The sequence below is a fragment of the Haliaeetus leucocephalus genome, unplaced genomic scaffold (genome assembly GCF_000737465.1).
Source record: "Haliaeetus leucocephalus isolate CR32 unplaced genomic scaffold, Haliaeetus_leucocephalus-4.0 Scaffold605, whole genome shotgun sequence".
Lineage (NCBI taxonomy): Eukaryota > Metazoa > Chordata > Aves > Accipitriformes > Accipitridae > Haliaeetus > Haliaeetus leucocephalus.
This window is the reverse complement of record NW_010973041.1, coordinates 6,634,147-6,643,146: the sequence shown is the minus strand read 5'-3', so window position 1 is coordinate 6,643,146 and position 9,000 is coordinate 6,634,147.

The following is a 9,000-nucleotide window of genomic DNA, read 5'->3' as shown; positions in this document are numbered from 1 at the left end:
GTGGGGTTGTTTTGTTGTGGGGGGGGGGGGGGGGGGGAGGTATGACGATGGCCAGTGTCATGGTCAGATCCCAAGTAGTGTTTGCCGATTGAGCCAAACTGGGGTTAACTGGTACATAAACCAGTCTTTCAGAATCAGCTGTGCTGGAAGGAAGAGCCTGCAATAGAATTACTGGTTTCTTGTAGGGAGTTTCTTGCTCATGTCTTCCTGTCAGATGTCATCAGATGCCTTCTGCTCTGAATAAAATGTTTTTGGGCTATTCTGCCTCTCATTCATTCCCCAGGCCTCTCCATAATTCAGGGCTTTCATCTGTATACCAGCAACAATTTGACAGCAAAATTTCTTTGTTCTTCTCTGCTTCTTGTGGGATATGTGAGAAACCCAGAAGTTCAGCTCTCGGGCATGTCTTGCCTACTGTTCTTGTTGACTCTGGCAAGTCACTGTATCCTGCTGGCCTGGGTAAAGGCCATGACTTTTCTGTGGCGAGCTGGATAGGGATTGCATTAAACCATCTCCCACTGGAGACCTGTTTTCTTTCTGGAAAAAAAGGATGATAGGACTGTTCCCTCACATTCTCCAAGACTCTGGATTATCACAAGCTTTCTGAAGGGAAATCAAGCCAACACTATGTTCTCGGCAGTGTGAACTGTTGAAAAAGGGACTTTCCAAGACAGCCTGAGGGGATATTGCCAACTGATCACCAACTGCCTGGGATGTAGATCTGTGGGGGCAGAGGAGCATGTGCATGGTATTTTTTAAGCATTCCTCTTCCCGTGCCTGTGGGACATGTTTCTGCAGAATGGAAAATAAAACTGGGATCCTGCAGGTGCAGATGTTACAGTGGGTGTGTCTGTTGTTATGTTAGGCACTGGTAAGCAACCCAGAGGCAAAAAAAAAAAAAAGTAAAAAATGTCTTGTCACACCAACAACTCAGTTTCTATTAAAAATAGTGGTGAATGTGGAAGGAGAGTGAAAGGAGGTTACTTACACCAGTGTTCATTAAGTGGAGAGCCAGATGGCATTTAAAGCCGTGGCCAGGTTGCATCGACCAGAAGTATTCATCTGCAGAGGCAGAGAATCCGAGATAATTAAAGACTAGAGCACTTCTGCCAATGTAACATGTGCCGCCTTTGCCCTCACGTTAGCCTTGTGACACATGGACAGTGCTCACGCTACGGTGCATGGTCTCTGGAGGATGGCAGGGTCAGGCTCAGGTTGTGCCCCCCTCTCAGTTTCATGGGAGGGTTTGATTCTTCAGTGCTTTACTCATTGCAGATGCTTACACTGCTGCAGAAAAAGCACGAAACGTCAGACTAGAAGTCTCTGCTCACACCTTCTCTTAGAGGGTTTGTGTCCTCCAGGCACCGGTGCAGCTGGTGGTCCAGACTGGGGCAGTGAGCAGTGAACATCTGAACACCAAAATGCCGAGTTACCTCTGCAGGTGCTCTGCCAGCAATTTCGGCTATGCGGTTTTAGGTAGCAAGGACCTGTGAGTTTAGTAGGAGTGCACAGCAGTGCACAGTGGGACAGCTGTAGTTTATGGATGGGGACTGACTCGTTAGTTAAAAGGCCTGCACGTATGTGCGTGCTTTGCCCAATATCCCACTGGCATCAGCTGTCTGCCAGAGTGCAGCTGCGTTGGGAAATGCATCATGCCATCTAAATCTTCTTTCTAGCTGGTGGATCTAATGAATACTTTAATTTCCTTGGGAGACAGAAGGGAGGGGGAGAATAAAAAAGGAGACACTGCAGGGCTTGCAGTTCTTACTGTGGCAAACTTGAGTTTGAAATAGGATACATTAATTTTTTAAAAAAGAAAATGCGACCCACTTTCATGGCAGGAGGGCTTCACTTTGCTAGGCATGATGCCAGGATTTTGTAGTGACTTGATGGTTTCATTCCTCAAGAACATGGTGGTAGGCTCCAGCACTAGAGGAAATCCATTGTGGAGGGTCATGCTGACAAAATTTCTCAGGCTCCTTCTAGTCAGGACCTTCAGTGTTTTACGTAGTTGGGCAGTATGAAAACAGGCCTCTATTGCTCTGTTGCATTTCATGTTTGGGACTAGATGCTGGGTGATAGAGTTAGCTTTGGGTTGATGAAACAGATTTGGTGTGTATATTCTGTTGCTGGACAGCAGTGAGCTGCAAAACAGCAAACAGTAATAATTCATGCTGTAGAACAGTATTCAAAGTTTAATTTTTCTAGTAAATTCAGATTTACTTGGATTATGTGGGCTTGATATGGAGCTTGCTATAGATGATGTAAATTTCTCCACAGAAAAAAAGTCTCATAAGGAGACTAAAACCAAATTCTTCTCTTCTTCAGCTTACAAGAAGCCCTAAGGAATGAGTAAAGTCCTCTCTTACTTAACTAAAGAGCATCTTTACTGATAACAAGTTTTGGCTTGTTAACCATAATATTTTTATTTTTTTTAAAATCTTTAAAGTTTGAGAACATTTCCTGGGCTGAAGAGTTAAAAACTAACAAAAACATTTAGATTTTGAGTGTATTGTAAAGATCAGAAGAGACTGAAAGAATGAATTCTCTGGAGCCTTTGTTGTTGTTCAAACACTGAGGTTTATACCCTTCTCCCAAAAGCTCTGATAAAAGCCACCCCTCCTCCAAAACACCAAATCATTCAAACCCAAGGCCTAAGCTTTCAATAATGCCAGTGGGTATGGTTTGACAAGAGAAGACCCTATGATTTTCCTCTCTGCTAACAAACACAGATGAACAGAGAAATATCTTATTAGTCTCTCTCAGTATTTCCTGCAGCCTGTGACAGTGTTGCCAGAGTTTCTTTGGTTTGGCTGTTACAAAGATAACAAAACCCCAGTTGTCCTTGGAGTTGCAGGGCAGGGTCCTACTTCTGAAGTCTGGGATGGGAAGGAGGTGTGGAGATGGAGGGCAACATCATTCCCCTGGGGCAGGTGACTCTGCTCAGGGGACTGGCAAGGAGAGTCAGCTTGGCCAGGGCCATGGCGTTGGCTCACATCCTTGCTTAGCAGGAGCAAGCAGCCCTTGCACCAGCATATTCTCCAGTCTGGATCACCTTCGCACTGTCTCCCCTTTCCTTCCCAAATGCCAGCGCCCCAGTCTCTTGTTCTGCAGGGGAAACTGTCCCTTCCCTCCATCTTTAACCTATTTCTTCTCTTGCAGCCACGTCAAAACTTTTCTTCTTTCAGTGTTTTATGGGTTTCTTTTTGAAGTCTTTACTGGCACTAGGTGTCAAGAGCCTAAACACAAGAGTAAAGTGTACGTATCCTAAACCCTTCCCAGCTCTGGTCACTGCCTGATTTATGTGAGGTTGAGAGGAAGGCTGTTTCATTTTCTTCCGACAAGCGCTCTGAGTGTTCAATTGATACTGGAGGTTTCTTGCTCACATAAGCTGTGTGTTTAAAACGTAACATGGTGTGTGACAGGAGCAGTAGGAGAACCTACAAGGTGGTTATCAGCTCAACCAAATTCTGCTGCCAGATGTGCACCAGCAAATGTCAGTAACTGCCCCAGCTGCTGGAGAGTTAATACAGATCCGGTGGTGGGGCAGATAAAAAGATTTTGGCCCTTGTCACCATGACAGTCCTTCAGTCTGATTCACCACAGAATTGTTCCCGTTGTACCTTTGAGAGCCTTGACTGAATTACATTTTTGCTCTTGGGATATTGCCTACACTTATAAAAGCCTTCCTGGAATGCAATTACCAGGCAAGTCTTTTCACTTTGCTGATACATCCCATATCTACATTTTCACCATCAGATATGTATGTATGGCATGCATAATGCTTATCCAGAACATGAAGCCAGGAGGAGACCTTGAAGGTTTGCCCTTACTCCTGGTCTCTTCCCACAGTGCTGCTTCCCCTTACAAAGGGTAGACCAGGATCTTGCCTGACAGAAGCTTCTGCAGGGGTTAATGCAAACTGCCAAAAAGCACAATTCATCCATGCCTTTCTGTTTCTTTCTAGAGTGTTACGTTCTCTGGAACAGCTCTGAGTTACTACCTTACTGTTGATGATTTCAAAGAAAGAAGAGAGCTTTCCAAGCAAGACCAGCAGTTAGCTTTTTTGCCATTAGTGAAAGTTACCAAGAGAAGCAGCATCAGAAAGCTGCATCAGAAATAGCTTTTCACTGGAGAAAACTTGTTGAAGGAAATTAGGAAGAGTAAAGATTTAATTTTTGTTCTTAAATTCTTGCTCTTGCATGTTGCAGTATTGTTGCTGCAAGCCAAACAAGTTATTCACAGCACCTTTTAACAACCAAAATTAAAAAGATGTTTAAGAATCCCTGTTAGTCCAGTCTCATAGTGGGAATGCTGCTCATGTGCTGTTATTTTCTTCTTCCTTGCACTGGTAAATTTGGCACTCTGTCAGAATGGAGTAAGCTCTTCCTACTCGCTGCTTTTGTTAAGTTATTTGGTGAAGTCACATATGCCTTTTCTCACTTTTAAATCCAAATTGCTCTGTTCTTGTGTTTATACATTGCCTGGATCTTCTGTGACCATTGTGTGAGTACTTCTACTGAGGTCGGGATTTCTGATTTCTGACGAGAGCGTGGCTTTTGCCTCTCCTTTGCCTTTCCTATGTATGTGGCTTTTTTCTTTTTTCTTTATAAAATTAAGTCAACCTGCTGGGATCAAACTCATTGCACAGAAGGAAAAAATGTGAGATGTTTCCCGCAAACAATTGATGACAAACTCATTGTACTAAAGCTTGTTGAAAAGGAACTTTTTTTTTTTTTTGGAAGGTGAGAATAAAGGAATTTCCTCCTCCACCCTTGTGTTGTTGAGCTGTAAACTGATATTGTTGAGAGGGAAAAAAGTAGCAAGACTTTAGTTTTCCTCAGGATATTATTGTGTGATTTTACTGAAAACTTTTAAAGATACAACTGTCTCTCTAAGGGTTTCAACAATTCCATTCAGAATTGAAAAAGTTAGTTCTTTGCTTGTTTTTAATTTAAAGTGTAGTTGGTTCAGTTAATTTCCACAGAATACATGCCCTTCTGAAGATTCAGAGATTCCTCTGGCTAATTTTATAGTTCAGTGAGAATGAAATCTTTTTTACAGTGCTTTTTATGAAGCAGTTTGATAATTTTTCCAGCAGATAACTGAGTTTGCTCTGGCAAAACACTGAAGCCACGCAGAGTAGTCTTGTGTTTTTTCTGAGGAGTATGACTACAGCTTGGTTTTGTCAGTCAGTAGCAATTACCTATTTAGCATTTTGGCTTTTTATTAGAGGCTTCTTAACCAAGTAAAGCATTGCTGGCTTCTGACATCTGGTGCAAGAAGTTCATTCCTGGTCCAGCCTGACTCCCATCAAGGGAATGGAAAATGTTCTTTAAGGGTGGTAGCAGGGTGGAGTATATTCCATTTCTGTATTTATCAGGCAAGATGCCTAAACTCAGGTTTGACACTAGCCTTTTTTAGTTTGTGTTGAAGTTACTTTTACTGAAGCACACGCTCAGCAGCAGAGTCTGAATCCTGTGATGTCCTGTGCTTTTATTTTACTTTATCAGACTGTGAGTAGGCCCACCATCCCACCTTTTCCTGTTTTCCTTGGTACCCGCAGGATTTCCCACAGACACAAACTGTTGCAGGAAGGCAGATCCCAAGCTCTTGTTCTGACATTTCTCTCAAAACTCAAATTGTCTTTAATTTATTTCCCTGATGGTCTAGTTCCTGTTACCACTCAAGTGAAATAGCAGGGATAGATTGATGCTGCTCTGAATATTATTAATAGTTCATCATTGCATCCCTAATTAAGATTGGAAATTGGATTTAAGTAATTATATAAACCCATTATAAGATACAGTTTCTGTCCCAAAATCTTAAGCAGACAAAATAGAGAATAAAGAAAGCGGGTGCAGCTGGTTTCTTGGTAGACAGCATTGCTGACTCCACAGTGGGCTGCCAAGTCCCAGCAAAGAACAAAATCATCTTGTCTCTTTGCATACTTGTTCCAGTAAAATCCAAACCTAAAACATTTTTTAATGGTTGTGACTGACAGGCAGACGTTTCTACAGGTCTTGGTTTGACTCTAGGTAACAAGTCAGTTCCTGTACCATGGAGGAGAAGGATGTAAAATGTGGGGTACGTTCTTAATTTCAGGCTCCTATGTTAACTCTCACTGTTTCTGGACAAACTTTTAGATGTCCTTAACTGTATCCCCCCTGCAGGACCAGCTGCTCACAGAAGTTAGAAGGAGCCTTCAAATGTTACCAGCGTTTCTTCCATTGTGGCAAGGCAGGATCAGGCGTATTGCTTATGGCTTATCCAGACTTTTGCATTGCTAGGAGTGGGTATTCCTTGGTCGCAGGTGGAACAAATATTAACAGTTTAAAATGCGTAGCGGTTTCGGTGGTTCTGGAATTGTGTTACTGCACCCTGAAACTGTCATAAGTTGAAGCCTGGGAAGTGGTTGGAGGAAACAGCGAGGCAGAGGCAGGGTGAGAGGAAGCTCTCGCTGTCTGAGGCTGGGATGATGTCAGGAAGAATAATTGTTTTGTACTCTTAATTGCTAGCTTGAATCATGCAACCCCAGTTGACATGGGTGGGGAGGTAGTGAGAATGCAGTGTGCCACAGTTGCACTGACTCACGGGGCAGTAGTCACCTGAGTGCTCATTGATTTTTGGCTTGTCATGAAAGATTCAGGGATGATATAAGTGGGTAGCATGGGCTGATCCAAAGCCCCTTCGATGTGTCAGCTTGGACTGTGTCTCAGTCACCATATGCGTGATAATCGAAGCAGAATGGTAGCTCATGGCTTTATCCTGTTTCAGTAGAGCTCTTGTAGGGCAAGCTTTCAAATCTACAGTAGCCTCTCTAGAGGCACATGGATAACAATGACTTAACAAGGCCTTGTACTTGGTTCTTACAGTTTTCCTAAAGCATGTCTGTTGTCTACCAGATGCTTTGATCTGTTGAAGAGGAGTTTAAAGGAATATGGCACATTAAGTTCAAGGCGTTAGTTTTAGTATAGAAGTTGTAAAACATCACCAATATCTTGCAAAAATATGAATGTATGCAAGTAAAAACAAACAAAAGGTAGCCTTTTAGATATGTTATATTCTCAAGTCAGTGTATTTTAGTTACCTTATTTGCATGTACCAATAGGTCAACTAAAATAGACTATGTACTGAAGCTTGGGGATTTTGAGGCTGAATCACACTTGGAGAAGATTTAGCCAGAGCAATTTGCAAGGGGTTCTGCAGGAGGAGGGTACAGGGTTACTTAATTTCAAAGTAAGCTTCCCCTTAATTTCCTTGTTAAGAGGCTAACTGTCCCAAAATGTGAACGGCTTCTGGCTCCTTCCCAAACATTTGACTTTTGCATCAACTCGTCATCTCCATAAAGCCGACCACATGAAGCAGATTTGTAATGGGGTCTCCATGTCAATGCACCTCTTTTCATACAGCTGTTTTTACTTGTGTGCCTGCTGTTGAGTACCAACTGGTTTTTTTAAGTGGAGAGGTGCAGATGAATATTTTGATTTGAAAGCATGTGTGCTTGGTGCAAAAGCACCATTTTGCTGGGTCTTCAGAACACTCGTGTAATCGGAAAGGGATGTGTATGCCAAACATTTGCTTAGCAGCATTTATAGCTTCCTTGATTAAATATCCATGTCAATGTATTCTTTACAGCCTGTTTCATACTAAAGAAAGAGTTGCCTAACAAATGGTATGCCCATAGTATGTCCTACTCTGGAAAGGTTTCCAGCAGTCTTGCCAGGCAGTGTTCCTGTGCAGGAACAATAAAGCCAGCAGAAAGTTTTATGTTGATTTCAGGTAGATTTGGATTTAATTGCAGTCCCATACAGATGGCATGACTGATTTAAGATAAGAAGCTGAAATTGCGGGGGGGAGCAGAGAGAGAGAGAGAGGCGGCCTGGTCTAAAATCTGATTAGGGCCACTCCGCTGCTGCTTTTGATCAAGGTGTCGGTGCTCTAGATCAGAAAATAAGGCTGATCAAGTTTATAGGAAGAATCTAAAGCCAGAAGAAAATGTTGTGTCATATGACCCTTACTATTTTTTAGTCAATTAAGACAACTCACTGGAAAGTTTTTGAAATTTCCCTAGTGATGCATAACTGGGACAGTATTGAATGTGCTGGGGAAAAAAAATCTTAAAGGTTGACATCTGTCAACAGAAGCTAAATGGAAAATATGTGGGACAGCACTGCACGAAAGTGATTGAAAATCCCAGGGGTACAGCAGTGAACGACACAAGTTTGAATGAGTAAGGGCTTATAAACATGTTGTAGCTTTGGTGGTTATCTCGGTTAGAGAAATAATGCAGTGATGGAGAGCATTCTACTCAAATATGGTTTTATTTGTCTTGAAACTTAAGGCTTTTTATCAGCAACTTCAAATCCGATTAGATTTAATCCTCTGCAGTTTGGAAATTTCAGCATTGTCATGCATACTTTTCCCAGCTCGTAATCTTACTATCCCTTGATACACCTCCATTACTTGCCAGCAGTTCTTCACATTTTTTCCATATGGAAATTCTCCTTGAAATCAGATCTGAGTTTGTGTTCACTTGAATTTCAAATTATGCTCCCTAGTTCAGTTGGTAAAGAGTATCTTGGTTAGAATCCATTTGTAATAAAACCTTGATTTGGTCTGGTCACCATTAACTTGAAGTCCTTCTGATCTGTGAATTATCTTCTGTTGCTCGTTTTTATACACTGATTTCTTACTGTGTACACCCTCCAGCTTCATGTGGCAGCATTTTTGTTATTAATACAACAAGTCTCTTAAGTGTTGCTATAAACCTAACATACTCCTTGCTCAGCCAACTAATTAGCATGACTTTGGCAAGCTGCCTGAGGTCTTCGGGTTTGCATAACTCACCTGTACACATTGCTTAAAACTAGAACATCACTGAAATATCAGTGTAGGGGTAGACTTGAACAACTGGGTGACAAAAGGAAGGAGAAGGTCTAAGAGAAAGGCATTAGCAGGAGAGAAACACTTTCTTTCTCAAGTCAACATTTTGAAAGA